The sequence below is a fragment of the Talpa europaea genome (assembly GCF_964194135.1).
Source record: "Talpa europaea genome assembly, chromosome: 6".
NCBI classification, from domain to species: domain Eukaryota; kingdom Metazoa; phylum Chordata; class Mammalia; order Eulipotyphla; family Talpidae; genus Talpa; species Talpa europaea.
Genome location: NC_140072.1, coordinates 28,383,700 through 28,405,770, shown reverse-complemented (window position 1 = coordinate 28,405,770; position 22,071 = coordinate 28,383,700).

Here is a 22,071-nt window from a genome sequence, read left to right as displayed (position 1 = left end):
AGTGGTGTGAATCTAAGTAGTAGTTGAAAAGGAGAAGCAACAGCAAATGCCATTGGGCTTATTGGATGGGATGGATTTTCTGTGATAGAAAGTCTGTGGGAAAAGTAACTGCATAAAATTTGCTGTAAGATGTATAGAGACTTATTTTCTTTATTAAAAGTATTCTTATAAGAAAACGTGTATTTGTAAAAATGGTTTCCTGTGTCAAGTATTTGTGCAATCAGAGCTGAATTATAAACTATTCTTGTAATACCAGTTATTTTGAAAGATTTATATATGAATTCTGGGTGTATGACTAATAAAATTGATGTAACCAAATAAAGAGCAATTGATATATATTATCTACCTTGGCTGCTTTTATCACAAGAAGGGTTTTATTAAATACAGATGTTTATATGTGCCTACTTCCTGATCCTGTTCTTATTGTCAGGTGGGTTCCAGTATTCAAAGTCACTTTCCCCTTTTAGCATTTTTCCTTCTCAGTGAAATCACTTTTTGGACCTTTTTTTTTCTGGCCAAGTTCAGAGTATAACAGCATTCTCTACCTTAGGGAAATATAGTGTTTTCTTGATGAGTCTTGTGCCTAATTTTTGTCAGAAAATGTAATTAGATACTGTTATTGAAGGCATCCCAAGTTCAAGTAAAAAGCAGTCTCCTGGCTTTTTGGAAATGACATATTTTGTTTTACTAGCTGGAAAGCAGGAGGGAAGGAGGTTGCCATTACCATCCCTCCCTCCCCCACCCCCAAGATTCCTGTACTAGACCTACATCCAGTGCTGCCATTCTGGATGGATTCGTGAGTGGCCTCACGTTGGAGGACTCTCATACTGTTCGTGCAGTCAAGAAGGGAGCTGGGGAGGGAGAGAAGCAGGTCCACAGGGTCAGAGGAGAGAACACACAGGGACCTGGGCCTGGAGCCCCACCCCGAACTGTTGTTGAGGAGACCCCCCTCCCCTTCTTGCCGGGCGTGGACAGTCAGAACTCTCTCTCCACTGGCCCCAGATAACAAGGCCACTCTCACCGCGGTGTCAGTGGAGACCGTGTGAAGAACCCGAACTTCCATCTGCACCCAGCAGTAGTGAGAAATCCCTGGCCTGGGTCTCTGGAAGCCAAGTGGACAGTCTGGGCTTCTCTCTCCATGGGTCTGCAGTGGGGAGCAGGGCCCTTCCTCTGCTGGAATGATGTCCTAGAAAACCAGCTAAGACAGTAAATAAGGTCCAATCTCATTGCATAAGAATGTTCAGGTCCGTCAATTAACTCATCATACCAAGAACCAGAAAGATCTCAAAGACAAAAAAGAGATGGGATGCCAGAATTTTTGGTTAGATATCTGTATTGTCTTAGATAATTGGATATGCTAGAATTATCTGACAAAGATTTTAAAGCAGTTGTGATAAATACTTCAATAATTACAAACCTGCATTGAAGCAAATGAAAAATCCAAAGTTCAGCAAAGAAACAGAAGATGTGATAAAGAACCAAATGCAAAATCAAGTCCTGAAAAACATAGTAACTGAACTGTAAACCTCAGTGATAGGTGAACAGTAGAATGGAGGGGACAGAGGTAAAAAAATCAATGAACTGGAAGATGGCACAATGCTACCTGATCTGACCTTAGAGAAGAGACTAGGGGAGTGGGGGAGTGCATGGAGCCATAGGGACCTGTGGGACTCATAGAAAATCTAACTCCTTCTTCACAGTCCCAGAAGAAAAGGAAGAAGCAGCTGGGACTGAAAAAGTACTCAGAGATCTCCAGATCTTCCATGTTGTATGTCTCTCTTTGTATAGGCTCCTTGAAATGGCAAAATTACAGAAATGGAGAACAGATTAGTGGCTGCCAAGAATTAAGGCAGGGCCAGGCACAGCAGGGAGGCAGGTGTGACCATAAAGGCAGCAAGTCTTCTGTCTCTTGACTCTACTGTATCAGTGGTTGAGACATTGCATTATGGGTTTGGAAGATGCCACCATTGGGGAACTGGGTCAAAGACACACAGGATCTCTTTCTTATTTCTTAAAACTGCTTGTGAATCCACAATGATCTCAGAAGAAAGTTTAATAAAAAAAAAAAAAACTGTTGAAAGACATGGTCTTTTCAACTCAACAATGGCAATTTTAAACTTGGGACCTTGGGGACAGAGTTAGAATGGGCCCATTGGTTGGGGTTGGAGTCCCAAGGACTGTACTGGCTGTGCTCACAATTAGAGCCTTCTTTCAGAAGCTTTCAGAGAATTTGCTTTGCTCTGCCAGAATCGAAAGGAAACATCGGCACTGGGCATTTTCTGTCCATGAATGTCTAATTGCCTTCCCACTGGGTGGCTGGGGAAGGACACATAGGTCACGCTAAAAGGCCCAGGCAAAAAGGCCCGCTCAGGGAGGGCAGAGAAAGTTTGAGGAGGTCTTGTACCCCAGTGGAGACCGGGTATGTGGGCTGGTCTAGGTGGCTGGGTCCCACAGACTGAAGCAGGCCGAGAGTGTCCCTTGCCCCCAGCTATGGGTACAGTCAAAGGCAAGTGGAATGAAGGTCAGTCTTTTGTGTTCACAGAGGCTTTGAGTCTTGTTAAATGAAAATTTGCCTGAACTAAAAATATTTTCAGCCATGTGAATTTTAATATGAAATAGGTCTCGGGTTCTATCCATAGGACATAGGGGACTATTTGCAGGACATAGGGGAAGTCACAGGACACTGCCCATGTTTACATGTTGGCAAAGCTGGGCCCTGCTTCCCCAGTAAGCCCTGTATGGGAATTTCTCCATGGGCTCGCTTTTAATGAAGTGCAAAGACGTCCATCCCTTCACTGGGAAGCCCTCTCGCATTCCACCCCACGGGCACCTGTCTTTTCTCTGAGCCTCCAGAACATTTTGTGCGCATGGGATCCTCTTACAGAATGTTTTCACATACATAAACTGAAGAAATAAAAAATTTCAAAGAAGCCAATGGCATTGAGATAAAGGTATCAGAATAATTTAAAGGGTGAGCAATTTAATGATTTATGTGCATCTTAGATAACATCAGTATGACCTAGCAGCAGGCCTAATAACCATGTGATTTCAAAGGAGTGATGAGTCAATGACCTGAGAAACCCACAGCAATTGTACTGTACTAGGAAACTATTTTATAATTTCTACAAATGAAGAAATCACAATTTCCACTAATATCATCTCAGTGTGTTGCCTAATTTATAATTGAACAAAATGCTAAATTTCAGTTTGAGTTCATAAAAAATGAAGATGTAATTTTTTTCCCACCCAGGTTCAGGAATCCCTGGAGGTATATACAGGAAGGGAGGATGGAGCTGAGGTTAAGAACCCTTGCCCTAGAGAGCACATGGTCAGTAAGTGACATGTAATAGGATCATTATAATCAACAAAAGAATAAGTGTTTTTAAAAATGTGAGCCAAGTAGTTGTGTATTAAAATAAGATCCTAGTCCCCTTTACTCTTCAGCCTGTTCTCTGCCCCAGGCTCTCCTCCACCCCAGCTCCAGGGCATGGCAGGGCTTGGGCCCAGAAGGAACATCAACCAGCTTTTGTTGGCACTCTGTCTGTAATGACTCTTTGAGGGCCAACAACTTAAGCTTCTGAGATTTTAACTATCAATCCTGATTATTGAAGCCCTGGGATCTCTTAATACAAAATTCATTAATTTTGCATGTACACCACTAGATGGCAGCAGTGTCTCATAGAATGTTCTTCCCCAGCTATGGGTAGCGCATTCAGCGGCCAGTTCTTTTTTTTAAGAGTTTTATTTAGATCCTGGAAAACCCAAGCTCAAGCTCCCTTCTCACCTCCCTCACCTTAAAAGTTATTTTTTTTCTCTTTAAAGTTATTTATTTTTATTGAGGTAATGTTGGTTTACAACACCATACATGTTCTAAGGGTACATGTTCACAACTCTTCAAATGAATGTCACCACACCACAAGGAGGTGGGTTTCCCAGAGTCATTGTTGCTTTACTTTGTTCCTCCAGCAGGAGGCCATGCGGAGTGGGTGGAAGAGTGTAGACTCTCCAAGGTCACACACAAAATGATTGACTGGCATACACAGAGAATTGCACTCCTAGCATTCACTGAGTACCTACTATGTGTCGGACATAATGCTATGCTTTACGGACATGGATCCCCTTCACAGGTGTGTGGCTGTGTACTGAGAGTGAAGAGAGAGAAGCTATGGTCTTTGGGTGAATGGACCAAGGTTCCAAGTTGCAGCTGAGGGAGAACCAGCGCTGATATGCAGTCATCTCTCCCTGGGTTCTTCCTTCCACTTGGAAAATTTAAGTTACAACAGACTCTATGATTTCAGTGAAGCTAAAATATGTCCATGAACTCAAACTGAAATTTTGCATTCATGCAAACATGAAATCAGCAGTTGTGATGTTGTTGAAGAGTGATGGTCTATACAAACTGCTCTGTCATTGAGCTCGTGTATCATTTCAAAAAAGCATTAACAATATTTCCTAATGAGGGGGTCTCCCTGGAGGTGCAGGGGTTAAGTCTCAGCCCTATCACCATTGTGGCCTGAGTGCGATCCCCAGCCAGGGAGCAGCAGACCTCTGCTGTCTTGCCTGCTGCTCCCTTCAGCAGGGTATTTCAGTGGATCCACCTGTTCTGTTCCCCACTTGGTCTCTGGTGAATCCTCTCACCCCCCACACCTCTCACCTATACCTCAGTTCTTGTATGCATAAATAAAAATAAATCTAAAAATTTTTTTTTCTAATGACGCTATTAAGGCGCATACCTGAAATTAGTCCCCAAACCTATTGCACAGACGAGCCAGCTTTAATGAGAGACTATATTGTAGATTGTGTTTGGGTGACTGAAATTGGCAGGAACACAGAGCATTTCCACACGGGGTCCATTGCTTTGTTTGCTTCAAGGTGGAACAAAAACCTTCTAGTCTTTAAATCTAAGAGGCAGGTGGGCTGACATCAAATGTTTCCATGTACGCCAGAGCAGCAAAGCCAGATCACATGGTGCCTTTAATTGGATGGGATTTCCCTTCTCTCCTAGCCGTCCTTTACAAAGGCAAAATGAAGGCTTCACTTGTCATTTCTCCCTGTATCAAAGAGCCTCTGGGAAACCCACATGCAAAACACACACACACACTCACATACCACCCCTCTCCCTAGCACACCCTAAAAACAACAAAGCATTCAAAAATTCAAACACGAGTCAGAACCTGATGAGGGGAAAAAAAAAAAAACACTCAGATTGAGCTACTTTGGGGGGACTCTCCTGTAGCGGTGGAGGCAGCAGTGGGGCCATCGACTTGCAGACTGAATCTGCCAAAGCAGTCTGTGCTGAGACTTTGGGGAAGGTATCCAGGCCTTATTAACTTCTGTGTTACCATGATTTCTTTTCCTCATTCAAGTACCTTCTGAAAAATCCCCACTTGGGGGTAGCTGATCTAAGGAAAAAGGCTGCCCCCCTACACACTCTCATTGGGATGGCTTTCCAGGGGACCCAGGCCACCCCAGATAAGTGGGGTGGGGCTGGAAAGGCCAGGGAATTGATTGGAACTGGAAAGCAGGGAAGATAGAGAGAGCAGTCCCTGAGGGGTGCATGCCTGCTCCCCATAGCTTACATTCTGACATTAATTCTTGAGGTTTGATTTCAGCAAGCCCTGCAGACGTTACCAAAACTGAGAAAATCTCCTGCCACCATTTTCTTCAAAAAGTCTGGGATAGCAGAAACCATAACAGAGGTGAGAAAATTTCACTTTAACAAGTGGCATCTTTTTGTAACACACCAGAGAGGAATCAAACTGGCTTATTTATTGTCAAGTCTCGGGGAGCAGACTGAGGTGGTGGTGTTCTACAGCTGGAATTGGGGAGCATTTCTGAACATGCCCAAGGAGCTGGTGGTGGGCTGCAGCCAGGAGTCTCAGACCAGACCAATTCTTATGACTCACGTGGCCTCAGTTACCTCCTCTGTAAAGGGCAGGTGAACTGGTGCCTGTTTCATAGGCTTGCCATGGACACTACATGTACAGGATCGGGGGGCAGCTTCTAAATGAGGCAGGAACCACAACTTTTATGTCCTCCCTCCTACTTCCCCTCTCTCCCACCCATTCTCATCACAGCAGAGCCTCTATGTAGAGCCCCTGGGGTGGGGGAGTGGGTAGATGGGTGTGTGGGTGAGTGATTGAAGGAAACTAAACCCCTGGCCCAAGGCTCCTGCCCAATGCTTAATGTTTAATGGGAAAATACCCACAAGGGAAGCTTCTGGGAATGACGACCAAGCAAGTTTGTGGCGGTACCATCAGCAGGTGTTTTAGTGAATTCCCTTACACCAGCACTTCAAGGGCAAAGACAGTCTCAGAACCTCCCCACTAACAACCCTGCACAAGGCTCCCCACACAGCATCCGAGGCCTCGGGAGACTTCCGCTCCCATAGCTTTGGTGTTTGCAGGAGAAGCAGAGCTCAGGGCCGAGGCGGCGTTTCATTCCCTTACCCTTGGCCACGGTTCGGCTCTCAGTTTTCTCCAAGATAAACAGTAAATTCTTGAAAGCTGAGACCGTCCACCCTGGGTGTGAATGCGGATGGCGATTTAGTTTTTGGTTTCTCCAAGTATGAACTTTATTGCCCAAGCTGCTTATTGACTTACGAGCTGATTAAAAGGAAGGAAAAAAACCTCTCCCAATGAAAGACACACATCAGACCTTTCCAAAGTTTAAGTAAAGTTGAAATTCAGCAGCAGTCTGGCTGCTGTGAAGGAAAAGAGAGTTTGAGTCCAATGCAGCCTTTGAATTAAGAAGGTGCAAAAGGGTCTAGTCTTGCAGCTCTGAATACAGTGTCTTCCCTTAAAAAGAGAAAAAGCTAGCTTCCAAAGTTGATTCCTTCCACCTTGGGTGCTGTATGAAAGATGGAACAATTATTCCAATAATGCAGGGCCCAGGGCTGCCTGGAGCCCAGCAGGCTGGCTCTCTGCACCCTCCTCCACCAGGAAGGGACGGCTTCTCAGGGGCTTCCCAAGATTGGGGCGGGCGGTGCACCACACCACAGATAGCTTTGGCCAGCGGAGTTTTAATTTCCCTTCCCAAGATGTGCATGCCACAAGGGGAATCCCACTGCAATTCATAGTTCCCACCATTTCCTGATTCTACAACCCACTTCACACACCCACAGAACTCTTTCAGCTTTAAAGATTCCACAATTAAGATATTTATGATTCATCTACATTTTGAAATACTAAAATAATCTGATTGAAAAATAATTGTTGATGTGGGAAATTGTTCACCAAATAATGCTATGAATGCCCCTCATAATGCCATCCTGGAGATTCACGCCCTGAATATGAATCAGGGAAATCTTTGCTTTGAGATGAGGGCTGGCCTGTGCTTTTCATTTATCTGCATCACAGAATGTCTTAATTGTTAATTTCTCTCTGATGCCCTGGTGAGCTGTGAGATCTGAGTGCAGGGTCTGTGTCTAATGTGCTGCTTGGTATGTCCGTGGTGCCAAGAACCATGTCAGGTATACGGAAGGCACTAGACAAATACATGTTGAATGCAATAAGGAATGCTTTTCAGGGTGGTGTGAGTGGTAGAACAATGATCATGTATTACTTTTATTATTATTAAAGGGTAGGGAGAACAATAGATGTGAATGTGAAAACACAAGCTGTACTGTTGAAAGTTCATATCCTTCAATGCTTCTGTCAGAGAACAAACATCAACAATCCACAGAAGTCTGCACGTTGCATAAGTGATCTAAGTTTGAACAGGGTTTACAGTCTTGTCAATTGCAGGATAGGAGATGTTATTGAAGTCCATGGGAAGCCTCCAAAGAACATGCAGCATCTTCCCAGTAACCCAGTAACACCAGTCACATCTGAGACTCCACAGACACATAGTTCATGAGTCACTTCAGGGTTGATCTGGTTCCAGCAGGGAGGCGAGATGTTTTATATAGGATAAGAGTTTGGGGCTTTGATATTCAATGCAATGGGAGTTTTTAATGATTGAAAATGAGATTCTTCATTAATACCCAAGAGTAACTGAAATACTATGGAGGCTGCCTGCAATTTCATGGGAAGAACATGAATTGCTGGAGGTTCTTTTGACCGTGGGCTTGCATCCTCCTGAGGCAGCTGCCGTTCCGGCATGCACAGGGCATGTTCACCATGATTTTGGACAGAGGAATAAAGGAGAGTCCTGGAGCTCTCTGGATTTTTCAGGCTTTAATGCTGAAACCAGGTACACAGGCGCACTGGGCCGGGAGGCTGGCACTCGAGGAGGCAGGCAAGGGCCAGGCAGGAGGGGGGCTGGGAGGCAGGCAGGAAACCAAGCCTCCCAGCCCCCACGAATCTTTACACTCTTTCTCTGGCCTCTCTCCGGCATGTTGTCTCGTGGTCTGGCCTCGTCTATAGCCACACCATTCATCTCCTGTGGCTGATGTTCATCTTCAAGTGACACTGCTCTTAGAATAGCCCTGGTCTCTAGGCTCAGGTGTGCACACTTACACAAGCCCGCACCCATGCTCCAGGTGTCCACAATCAGGCATGAGTGCCCCACGCCCACACTCCCAAGCACCCTCTGCAGGAACATGATCAAGGCTGCAGGTGATAGCCACAGAGGTTATTGGCATAAAAATCCTGATTAATTTACCCTACACAGCTCATCAAATGAATAGATCCACTTGGCAAGTGATAAGAGTTGCTGTGTCCTGGAGGGAGACTTGTTGACTCCAGTGTCCCTGCTTCGTACTAGCCCACTGTCCAGCACAGTTGGGGCGCTCACTACATGCCTGAGGAGATCAGCAAACGTTTATAATTGAATGTATGGGGATCCTGGGGCAGCTGGGTCTGCTGCACTGAGCATATTTAGTGAAGGACGGTGGAATAAGAACACAGATCCACCATGAGGACACATGATATGAGGACAGCAGGGAGGGCTAAGGGTACTGTGCCTTGGTGGGAACCCCAGGACTGATTCAATTTCTGGGCTTGAAACAGTTACAACTTCTGCTCCTTGAGGCACCACATCCTGCATCTGGGTCTCCTCCCAGGGTGGTCCCTGTTGCCCGCACGTGTGTGGGGGGTGGGTGCCAGGAAGGGGGTGTTCAGCAATATGACTTCATGTAAGTGAGTCAGAAACCGTGTCCTGTGTTGGTTCCCCTCGTCAGCTTGCACTTGCTAAAAGCTTGCTGTTTGATTCCTTGATTGGCAAGGTGGGGTTTGGTCCACCTTCACGGAACATCAGAATTACCTGGGCACTTTGAGCAGAGACCACCCAGGGAGGAGACCCAGGTGCAGGGTCTGGTACCTCAGGGAGCAAAAATTGCAACTGATCCAAACCCAGTTTTTTAAACCCAGTTTTTTAAATACCCTAGTCTACTCCATATCAATTATACATACCTACATGCATAAATACACATGCGCACATGCACGCACACACACAACACACACACACATACATAAAGCAGAATCTCTGGGATTTGGGGAAAAGGACCTTTAAAATCCCCTCCCCTGTCTCCATCCCTCTCAGTTGATACCATCCAGCTGCCAAGGTGCTAAGGTAGAGGGCCAGGGATACACCCGAGCCCCTGCCCTTCCTGCTACCTGCTCTGGCTGACCCCCCAAGTACTCCCTCAGAACAATTTCCTGGGGCTTAATGAGCAGGTGTGAGGCCTGGGGTGATCCCTTTGGCTGCGGAAGAGGTAACCATGGTCACCAGTAGTGCGAGCTGATTTCTTACAAGTGCGATTTATTAGGCAAAAATTTCTCTCTTCATAAAAATGTCCCACATTCCTGTCATGAAGGGTAATTGAGGCTTTTAGACTCTGTGTCACAGTCATCACCCACTTCCTCATCAGCCTGATAGCATTGCCCAAGGGGAATTAAGTCATGGTCTGGTCAGTGAGTAACAAAGAGGCTGTGAAGTGGACTTCCAGGCCAGCTGACTCAGTGGGCTGAGCCCCCGACATAAGCTCCCCCCACACCCACCCCCATCCCTCCATTTACCCAAACTGTACTTGATGGCGCAGGACGGAAGGGAAATTCTTGCGAACCTCAGAGGAGGTTGTGAATGTGTAAACTCCAACGCCTAGTGGACGATGGTTGGTTTGAGCCTCCTGACTTCTGCTTCCATTTCCACGGGGTGGGGTGGGGTGGGGAGAGTCCTTTTCTCACAGGGTCCCAAACACAGTTTTACTTGGTGCAGAAGCTGAGCAAATACTTGTGAATTGGATTCTGAACAGCTGTGACTTAGGTGCAACTGCTCCAAACCCAGCGGTATCACTGTTGGGCGAGTTTTGGCCTGTTCCTTTACCTGCCAAGAAGCCCTTGTCCTCGCTTTAGTGAGCAGTCCAGACCCAGGGGTCCCCAGGGTGTCAGGCTGAATGACCCCTTAACACTCCAGGCAGCCTTCTCTCCTCATCTGCAACCCTCCGAGGTAGTCCTTCCTCGAAACAAAATGTATCATTCTTCCCACTGACAAATGAAGAAACTGGGGTCAGAAAAGTTATCCAGGTCACAAAGCTATTTCCTCTGTTCCAACCATTTTCCTAGGCTCTTTGCCCACGGTCGAGGCTATGGCTCAGACGCTCCGCACTGGCAGGAGGGTGTTCCATGGAGGGGTCTCCTGGGAGCCAAATCCTGGAGGGAGGGCGTTGGGGATCTCCTTCTCTGGGTCAGGGTACAAAACCCAGAACTTCAAGGGCTGGAGAGGTGCAGGGCAGCTGCCCAGGAAGAGAGAGGATGCGTCTGAGAACTTGGCATTTGTCTAGCTCCAGTGCGCTGCAGCAGTGCAGCAAAGATCAAACTCACCAGGAGAAAATGGCTCACTGCAGATAAGCCAGCAGGTTTTGCTTGCCTGAAAAAGCTTGTGGAGTGCAGCCAGAGACAGATTTGTAACTTTTGGGGTGGAGATCTCAGGCTCTGTGCCTCAGTGTCCTCATCTGTGGAGTGGGGACAACAGGATCTCTAGCCGTGGGTTGTTCTGAGGGTAAATTGCATTAATATATAAAGCGCACTTGTAGAATCCCTGGCCCAGAGTGAAGGTCTGCTATCAGCGGACCTGCTATCAGCACAGCATCCATATGTGGAAGGTACCCCAAGCTCAGTGAGCCTGATGTATCAGTCCATTTCCAGGGACCAGGGGAAAACAGAGACCTTGTCTCTGGGTGCCTGTAGTGGGGTGACCAGGCACAGGGCAGGCAGGGGGTCTGGGGGCTCAGGAGGCTGCTAAGCCCCCTGGTCCCTCACGAATCTTTTATCCTTTCTCTGGGCTCTCTCCGCCGTTCTCTATTGTGTTGTCTCGGGGTGTCCCCTCTTCTGTAATCACAGTGCTCATCCTCCTCTCACTGCCAGCACTGCCGCTGCTTTTATCCCCGCCTCTACGCTCAGGTGTGCACACTACACATGCGCACTCACCCACACAGGGGCCCACAGTCAGGCACGCCTGCCCTGCGCCATGCGCCTTCTGCATTAACAGGATCAAGGCCACAGGTGATAGCCACAGAGGCCAGTGGCATAAAAGGCCTCATTAATTCACTTACCCTACAGTGCCCCTCCCAAAGTTCGCTTTCAATGTCCCTGACCCGGTTCTACGTGGTCAAGGTGGGCAGCAACGCCCAGGCCGTCCAAGTCAGGGTTCCGGTTTCATTTAATCAGACCCTGAGGATATTCTGTATGTGCTTTTTGTTTGTTTACTGGTTAGGAGGTACTTAGCCAATCTGATATGGGTGAAATATTGTACTGATTTTAATTTGCATTTCCATGAATAACAGTTCTACCCCTACCACTGTATTTCACTAATTTGGCATATATATCATTGACTAGCATGTGACCTGAGCGTTACAGACCATAAAACCCTGACATAGAAGAGGTAATGCAGCAACCCCCTCCCCCCTCAACCAGGAGATGGCGTTTGCTCATGCCCCCATTTCAGGGATATGGAAAGTGAGGCTGAAGACATTGTAAGGTGAGTCTGAGGAGACAAAAGTGTTTGGGCTTGCCATCTTCAATGTCTGAGCCTATAGAGTTCTTTCCACCAAATACCTTTCTACTCAGGTTTTAACAAAGCTTCTACAGACTTAAATTCTTTTCCTGCAGATATTATTAGTATTTCAGATATGGTTACCTTGTTTTATACTGTCAGCCTAATATAACATTTTGCCATCATTTACTCCTCAGCCAAAGGACATGTAGGCCATTCTGGTTTACTGTAGTAGAAGCTATGCTACTGCAGCCTTGTTTTGGGGCCAGAGCAATATTTTTCCTCTACATTATTTCATTAAGAGCAAATTCACAAAAATGGGATTAAGGGCTCAATGAATGTGAAGCATCTTTATGATTCTTGACTCACCTGGGGGAACCAAATTCATTCATACATAATCTATCAGTGTATGCACTCATTGCTTTGTTTAGCCACCCATCCAGCTACCTGTCCATCCATCCATCCATCCATCCATCCATCCATCCCTTCCTCCCTCCCTCCCTCCCTCCAAATATATCCTTCATTTTCCCTTAGCTTTAAATATATTGCCAAAGACCCAGAAAGAGTGTGTTTTGGTATATGTGTGTGGATAAGGGGGTAGTGGTGAAGTCCTTGTCCTCCCCTTCCATTTTATCCCCTAGTTTTTGTACCCTTGTCTTAGACCAGCCTACTGCTGCCCCAGATGCTCCCGAGCCACCTGTTCCTAGGCTGCCTCCCCATTGCTGCTGATTCCTTGGTCGATGCTGGCAGTGCAGGCTCCCTCAACTTTCCTTTGCTTGTCTTGGAAGACTGGCCATTTAGCCACAGCTGCTGGACTCAGTTGGTTCCATTTGTTTCTCCAGGGCCTGGCTGGTTGAGGGTCTGCTGGAGACAGCCCTGAGTTGTGGGAGGTCAGGCTCCTAGAGGGGAGAGAGGCTGGCAGTAGCTCTGGGACATCCTTAGAGGCCAGCAGCTTGTGGTGGGCAAATCAACTGTGGGTAAGCTTGGCCGCAGTCTCCCATTGTGGCTTTGGATGTTCACGGGATGTTCCTGAGAGGCTTTGCTCCCTCCTGCCTATAGCTGGCCACTGCAGGCAGATGTCTGTGTGTTTGGGGACACTGGGAAATGCTGGAGGTGACTCTTATTTTCCTTCCAAAAAAATCTTGGCAATAAATGTTTTTAATAAAAAAGGTATTAAATAAATGCAGTCTGCCTTGGTATAAAGTACTGATAGGAAAAAAAATATCCCTGATTGTATTATGTAGCAGGGCCTGTGCTTACACCAGCTCCCCACCCTTTGAAGAAGATTGGTGGGGTCAGATGAGAATGACAGTACCTCATGTCCAGAACATGGTAGAAGCTGTTCATTAGGTGTTAGTATCACCACAGGGAGTTTGGCTTTTCTCCAGTGAAACCCTGTTTTCAACTCTATTTAAATAAATGGGAAACATTTACGTAAGATTGACCAACTCTTTGAAACTATTGGATTTGCAGAGTCATAGGGTCCAGTGTTGGGCAGGTGTGAGATGGTGTGTGCTCTCCCAGGTGTTCTGCATCAAAAACCATTATTAAACCTAATGCCTACCCTTTCATCCAGCAATGCTTCTGTAAGTGACTGGTCTGATGGAAATTATGAGTCAAGATCCATAGACAACGGTATTCATTTTCAGTGTTGTTTTCAATGAAAAACTGACAAGAGGAATGTCCAGCACCAGCCTCTAACTCTGACACGTCCTTACCATAGAAGTTTCACTTGTAATGAGTAGTTTTAAGTTTAGATTTATTAACATGAAAAAATGTTTGTAATATATTGCTGAATGATGTAACAGATTATAAGAGGATGTATACTTTGATGGCATATTCGTAAAAACTTCCACATAAGCACATTTGTGTAGAAAATGTTTTAGTAGTTTTCTAAGACCCTCATTGATTCCTAAACTAAGGTTCCTGAAACCAGCCTCAGGGCTGGTTTCACAGCCATTTCACAACCAATTCAGAGGCAAGCCCTTCTGCTTGAAGGGTTCCCAGTCAGAAAACAGAAGGCTTCCTGCCTCAGTTTCCCCAGGATACACTCAGGAAAGGCATCCGGAGGAGACTAACTGCAAGTTCAGGCTTCCACAGAGGCAGGAGAGACACTTCTCTAGTCGCTATATAGAGAACAGAAAGGATCAAGATGAACAGCAGCTCCGAAGGTTTAAGGAAACGCCATTGACCTGCTGGCATGGTGCTGACTGTACAAGGGTAAATGAGTCTCAGCTCTTGCCTTTAAGGAGCTCTGTCTGGGAGCAAACAAAACCAACTTCAATGTGACTGGTAAGAAGAGAGGGGGATGACCCGGAGCAGGAAGGTAGCACCTTGTCTGTGATGGAGGGGGTGGGTAGGCAAAGGCCTACCTGAGGAGGAGCAGGTCTCTTGGCTGAGGACAGGCTGGGGTGGGGGGGCGGGTGAGAGGCCAGGGAGCAGCATACAGAAGGGCTGTGTATTTCAGAAAACCTCTCCTCTCTCAGATCTGCTGGGTGTCTGCTGCATCTCTCTCCTGGCAGCTGCTTTCTCTGTTTTCCAGCCCACAAAGTGGGGTAACGACTTCCCAAAGACCCCAACTTTATATGGCTTCTGGTCATTTGCACTGAGGCTGGATCTTGGCCCCTATTCCCACCTCCTGGGTCCTGTGCCCAGCCCTGGTCTTGTAAACTATGTCCAGATGTGGGGGCTGGGTGTGTGCTGGGCAGACAAAGTGGGCATGAGTGTGGAGGGTGGGCCCCTGGGAGAAGGGGGTGGGCTGGGTGCAATGCTGAACAGAAGGCCCTGCACCCCACTGCACCAAGGAGGCTTGATCCCAGAGACTGAAGCCTTTAACACACAAGCTTGGGATCACAGGGCAGGAATTCTTAATCCAGATGTTTCAGGAAAGAGTCATTTCCAGGAGCTTGATGCATGTTGCCCACCCCCATGAACTCAGGGGGTCTGAGCTTGCAAATACGCACGTACACACGCAAGCACAGCCTCGCACACATACCACGCACATACGCATCATGCACACACGCACACATACACACAGACTCATAAACTTAGAACATGATGAGAAAAGTCATCTTCTGCCCGCTGCTTCCTCTAAGATCATCCGCACAAACAATGCAGGGGTGACTCACTGCCTGTGACTCACAGCGCTGGGGGGCCTGAGGTCCTGCCAGCAAAGAGCATATGTCTCATTATTTGCCCTGTATGTCCTCTGAGATGGAGGGCTCCCCAACTTGGCCTCTACCTTCACCCAGGTGAACCTGGAGTGAGGCAGCTCGTTGATTGTGGAGGTGGAAAGAGGGTTCTAGAGCAACTCACCTGATCTGTAATGGCATAGGGGGAGGGTGTGTTACTTTATGAAAGGATTTACAAATGTATTTCAACAGAGCATTCCCCGCTGGGTATTCAGAACAGAGGATGATTTCCCAAAACCCAATTTCCTGGCTCTTTTCAGGAATTCATTGATTGTGCAAAGTGAGGTTGGAATGTTTGGAGTGAGGCATATGGGGATGGGGAGGCAGAGGAGGGGTAGGTACAGAAGAATTTCTACTTGAAAGGTCAGAGAGGATCTTGGACCATTGGGGTCCCTTCCACCACACCTTGGGCATAGGGATATTGCCGATCCCCTGACACTCTCTTTTTGCTCCCTCTGGCTTCCCTTCACCTTCCTCCTCTCCTGGTTGGAGACTGAGGGGAAAGGCTGCTCTGGTCCTTGTTGGCAGCTTGATTCCCATCAGCTGTGCCTAAGAGGATTGTTCCAGAGAATTAAGTCCTTTGCCACAAGTGTTTGTCAGGCATTCACACTGGCTCAAGGCATTCACACTGCGATGCTCAAGGACATGGGGCCCGTCAGAGTCACCTCGTGGCCAGAGCCAAGGGCACATGTGCATGTCTAGGCAAGGGGAACTGCAAATTTTTATCGGGATGGAAGTGTGGGCAAAGACTGCCATTGTGGGGGCAGATTTCAGTTTAGAGAAGATGTGGCTGCATTCTAGAGTAGGCTTCCAATGTTCTGGGCAGCCAGATAACCCAGGGTGAAGTCCACAGCACCTGTGCTTCTGGGCGAGGGGTACCTGGGTGTTCTGATGCACCTGGGCCTGGGCTCCCACCCTGTGGGCACATAGAGCTGTGTCACCCTCTCCCATAGCCAGAGACCAGGGCCTTGCCAGTTGCTTGATGAAATGGTGATGGTGGTGGTGGCTGCAGTGGTGGCAGCCGTGGCTAAGTAACTTGTGTTTGAGACTTTGTCCTCTGCAGATAGTGAGGATTTGCTCTTGAGCTCTTCTTGCTGAGGGTTTAAGTTACTGAAACAAACCAAGGTGTACCAGGTAGCCCTGGGACTGAGACCCTGAGGCCTGGAAGGGCCATGATGTCTCCAAGATAAACATCATTATAAGGGTGAGAGGAGATGAAAGCAGACTTGCCCAGCTGTCCAAGAGGACCTGCCACTGTGTAAGTCCTGCCACACCCACCTCTTCTCTAGGTGCCGGGAAGCTGCCAGTTCAGAGAGGCAGAGTCAGGCCAGGTTTGTGGCTGTGCTTTGTCCCTCACAGGCTCTGTTTGGAGGAGGCGAGTCTTCCCCTTGGAGATAGCCACGGGCAATGGCTTCAGGGCAGCCCTGGTCCGAAAGGGGACATGGGAAGCCTCCCTTTCCTGTTTCCCAAGCTTCACAGTGATTCATTCGCCGAAGGCAGCAACCCAAGGTGCCAGAGGTGGCTTGGTCTTCACATGCCTCCCAGCCAGGGCCAGTCACAAGAGAAGCCTTAAACTTGGCCAAATCTAACCGCCAAGATGTTGCAAGGAACAAGTGAGCCCTTTGACAAGAAAGTGCTAAAAAACAGAATCATTAAAAGTAGATAATTTAAAAGCCAGGGCCTAAAGATTGCTTGGTTTGATGTTGAGGCCCCAAGGGTGGTCTAAAGACTGGTCCTCTCCCTCCCTTGCAGAGGTGGTCCCCAGGGCCAATACTCTAAGAACAGGTAGCCTCCTGCAGGGTCAGGTTTGGGGGGGCAAACAAGACCTGTCGAGCAGAGATGAGGAATAGGAGAGAGGTTTGTGTGGGGCGGGGAGAAGGGATGGAAAGAGAAATGGGCTACAACTTCTCCTGGAGTGAAGTGGATGGGAGAGGGCCCAATGGTATGTGCCGGGGAGGGAGGCCATGGGTCAAAGGATCACATCGGGGGTAGAAATCTTATATATTGCCTGATGAGGGCTGTGCAGGGCAACAGGGTTGGCCTAGGAGGTCAGAGAGGTAGGCTTCAGGCCTTGCCCTGCCCCTCGGAGGGCCTTAGGCTGCCCACAGTCCCTTGAGCATCATCAGGGACATGGGCACTCAGACTCTAGGTCTTGCTGTTATTAGTATTAACTCTTATCACTGTGGACCCTTCTGCAGCATCTCGCCTCTGCTGGCTTCCTGAGCAGGGCCACCTGTGGCACCCTGCCTAAAGATTCCTCAAGCTCTGCCCTTGACCTCTGGGGGTGCTGGGTAACTGTGGTGAGGCTCTCTCAGGCACTGCAGGAGTTCAGCACACCCCTGTCACTACCCCTTAGATGCCAGTAGCACCCCTGTCACAGCAGCCAAAAACATCTCAGCCTTTGACAGAGTTGCCCCTGTTGAGAATCTCTCGGCTGATGAGTGGAGCCTCGTGACAGGAAGTTGCTGGACTGATGGGATTTCGAGTGGGGCACTTCATCTCTCACCACATCCTTGCCTATTGTGATGGGAACCAGCACTCTGGGCCGACAGATCCAGAGAACTGTTTTAACTCCTGGTGGGACCCCTGGCTTTCCCACCAGGAGAGCAGAAGGAGGGATGGTGCATGCAGGGGAGGTGATGGGACACTTTACTCTGAGAACAGCTGGCTTCATCGGGTGTGGGAAAATGATACCCACCTATCATATGAAATAATCCTAAATGCTTCCTTGGTGAATCTCCTTCCTCGCAGCCATTACTGATAGTCTCTGCTCCTGCTGCCTTTCTCTCCAGGGCGGCTATTCATTTCATGCCCTTTTTTCCATTCTTATCATCACACCTGCCCCTAGCCCTCCTTGCTTCTTACTGGGGGCAATGGCAATGGCTCCCTATAGCTTACTCTATCTCTACTCTCTCCTCCATCCTCCTGCCCCTGATCTGTCCACCATATTGCCGTGTTTTCTCAGAAACAAATCTTTGTGTCACAGTCTATCTAAAACGTTTCAATGGCTCCCTTGAGCCTCAGGATAAAGGTTAAACTCTTTAGTCTGCCCACGAGGCCTCCTCACTCACAGCCTTATCCTTGGAATTCCTCTCCTTAAATTCATTACATTTTCGCCCCACAGCCTCGCCGTGCTGTTTCATGATTTCATACCTTTGCACATTCTATTTCCTCTGCCTAGAGGTTTTTTTTGTGTGTGTGCTTTGGTTGATTGGTTGAACTCCTATTCACTCTTCAAAACCCAGTTTAGGAACCATCTCCTTTGTGAAACTTTCCCTAACCCAGTGAATTGTTTCCCTTCCTGATCTTTACCTCACTGAAGTTCTGTTGTTTGTCCCTCCTGCTAGACTAAGAATACCTGGAGGGAGGTTCCGTGAGCTCAGGGATGGTCAGCATATATAGCATCGCCCATCAATGTTGGTTGAGTAGAATTTAGAGTCAGGAGATTCAGTTGTTAGGATGGCAGAAACCTCTAATCAGATAGGTCTTGGCTTGCTGGGGAGAAAACCTGTCTTTCTTACTATGGGAGCTTGTGGGACACCCAAGTGCAAACCAACCCAGAAAGACCCACAAGCTATCTAGGCAGCAATATCTGCTTCCAAAAGTGGAATTCTAGAACTTTGACATTGAAAGGGGACCCTGAGATCCACTGTTCTTGTTTACAGGCAAGGAAACTGAGGCCCTAAGAATTGAGGCCCTCTCCTAGTACTTCCTGGATGTACTAACTGGAAGATCAGGGACTGTGCTACCTTGCTAAGCAAGCTGACCCCTCAGGTGCAGTCCTGTCCAATGAACTGAGGGGTGGGCTCAGTCTCTGCCCCTCATTTCCTGGTGCTTACCTGCACCACAGGGGAACACAGAGCACCCCCAAGGGAGTCATGGTGAATGTCCACAGAGAGCACACAAGGTAGAAGTTTGCAAAGGCAAGTCCCCCTCCTGCTCGGCAAGGGGGGGGTGCCAGCACTGAGGCTATGCAGTTCAGAATCAGGAAGTTTGTCAGAGGCGAGGAGCCAAGATTTACAACAGGAACTGCTGTTTCCTGAGAACACCACGTTCCCGGAGGCCTCCCCCCTCTCTCTTCAGAGTCCCAGCCACCCCCCTCCCGCACCCACACGGAGTCAGACTCAAGTTCAGTCTCTGCTTCCAAATCTGCATCCCAGGCTTCAGCCTCCCTCCTGAGGACCCACCCCACATCCCCACTGGTCTGCTAAACTTTGGTCTTGTCCATCACATCCTCGCCCCAAATACATGAGATCTGAAACTAGGCTCTGGTCTTCTGTGTGACACCCGGGCAGTTTGTCAAATCTGCCTTGGGCTACAGGACAGGAAAGTGCCACAGACTACTCTAGATGTCATGGTGCAGCTGAGATGGCTCTAAGATGGACCCAAAGGATTCATCTCTCCCTAACTTCCTACCCCCTACAACAAAAATATAGGTAAAGCAAATTAATAGGATACTTTATTTATTTACTGCTATCTGGGGCTTTGACCTCAAACCTAGGAAACAGAATCGAACCACCTTTTTCCGCAGCTGGTTAGGCTCCAGAGCTTTGGACCGCAGGGCCTTTCCCTGTCAGGTCCACACCCAATTCTCAGGCGAACAGAGGCCAGCACCAGCAAGCAGAGGGAGCCTGGAAGTGTGGACCTGCATGGTCAGGCGGCCTGCTGTGAACAGACCCAGGCTCGCCTTGTCTGAATGGAGTGAGCCCAGCGGTGCAGATGAAGGCACAAGGAAGGGGTGTTCAGCGTTACTGGCAACAAGTGGGGGAGGGACACACACAGAGAAATGTCTGTTCTAAGGGAGACTGATCTCTGGGACTTCCTTCTCTGGACAGCACCACGAGGGCTGGGGAGACAGCTGCTGCTCCAGGACAGAGACTAAGCCACTCGCCCACTGGCCCAGTAGACATCCTTGAATTGGCTCAGGAGGGCAGTGGGAAGGGACAGAGAGAACTTTTTTCCTCTGGAGGGCAATCAGTGCCCTGACATGCCTGATTTTTTTAAAATCAAGTAACATTGCATATGATATTATGTAAGTTTCAGGTGGGATTTTTCTTCCCAGATTGCTTCCAGGAGGGGATCCTGCGGCATTTCTCTTTTTACTAGGTTTCCTAGGATCACGCTGGAGAATCAGGTAGCAGAAACAAAAGCCACAGACCCGGGAGGACACCAGGGTTCCACAGCGCCATCTTCTTGGACGAGTCCCAGGACGTCCGGTGACCCCTGGAGTCGTGGGCCTGTGTCTTGCTTGGGTGACAGCCTTTCCCACCTCTCAGGTTTCTCCAATTTCCTGAAGTTCTTCAAAAATCTTTCCCAGATGAAATGGATTTGCAAGGCAGTCGATGTAGTGGAAAAAGTGTCAACGCTGGACTCAGCTGGATCTGGGAGGCAAGCTCCATTTTCCTACTTCCTGCTGTGAGACTTTGGACATATTCCTGGCTCCATGGGCCTGGGTTTGCTTACATGGAGATGAGGCTGCTGTCTTCCGGGGCAGTGGTGAAGATGACTGGGGAACCATATGCAGATCACCAGGGTTGTGCCGGGTGGTATTCAATGCTCGGTGTTAAATAAACACACACAAATAATAGTCACAATAAAAACTATGATTCAGAGAGCACTTACTAATGCCAGACACACCACTAACGGCTTCGTTTAATGCCCAGAACAGTTCTATTGCCACAGGTGCTACCAGGACCCCTCTTTGACAGAAGGGAAGAGAGACACAAAGTGATGAGGAGCTTGTTCAAGAAGTAGAGCCAGAATTTGAACCCAGAGACCAGGACACTAGAGTGGTTCATTTAGGAAGACACAGCAAAAAGGGGTGGATAAGAAGCTGGGGTACCTATCAAAGTTAAGGTCTGTCTGTTCTTAAAGAGAGGAGCCCTCTCAACATGTAATAAAGCTTTTATTGGGGACTTAGCCCATTCCCTTGATGGGACAGCATTCTCCTAATCTTCCCCGGTGGTTTTTCGGGTGGGGAGAGTAAGTAGCTTCTCCTGTTTTTCAGGATCTTTGTTGAAAGAGAACAGCCAACTTCTCCAGCAACCCTGAGCTGTCCCAGGCAGCCCAGACCCAGCCAATGGGAGGCGGGTGGGGGGGGGGGCAGGGCTGGTATCAAGGAAGGTGGAGGAAAGGTTCCTCATTTTAACTATTTGAGTGAGAAGCTGGGATGGCAGTGCTGTGGATTTGCAAAAGATATCTGTTGGCCCACTGACAATGTGAGAGAAATCTTCTAATTGTAGCCATAAGTCAAATATAGGCAGGAGGAAAAGTGTCAGATGTTTGGTGTTATTTTGTACAGAAGGGGTGGAAAATGTGGTTTTGATGTGATAGCTAAGCTGGCTGGATGTTGACAGAGGTGGGACACGGGGATCACATGGAATGAGGGGTGTGTCTCCTGCTCAGGAAGTATTGCTGTGGCCCCCACTTTCAGGATGACAAAAGAGTCAGTTTCCCAGAGAAGGAGGCTCCTTCATCATGGGGACTCTCCAGGGTGGAACCAAGCCCAGTTTATCCTTAGCACTTTCCTCCCCGCTCTGGATGTGAGTTCCGCCTCTGCTACTCAGGACTGTGTCCTTTGGCAAACCACTTAAAGTGAAATGATATATATTTGGTGCCTGCTACATGCCAAAGCTGTGGGTTTACCTTCTTTCTCACTAGTAAAACCTAATTTTGTTTAAGTATCAACTTCTCCCTAGCCAGTCCAGGTTGCGGCCACCCACAGCCCAAAATGTGGGTCCTGATTGGTTCCAGGTAATCACTGTGGTCCCAATCCTCTTGCCTGTGAATGGCTTAGGCATAGGAATGTGACCCAATTCTGGCCAATCAAAAGGGGAAGTCTGTTAGGTATACCTCTAGGAAAGGTATATTAAAGCTTCTGAGTATTATGCCTGAAGCCACGGCAAGCATCTAGCTACTAGCCCAAGGCTCACAACCAAGGAAAGCA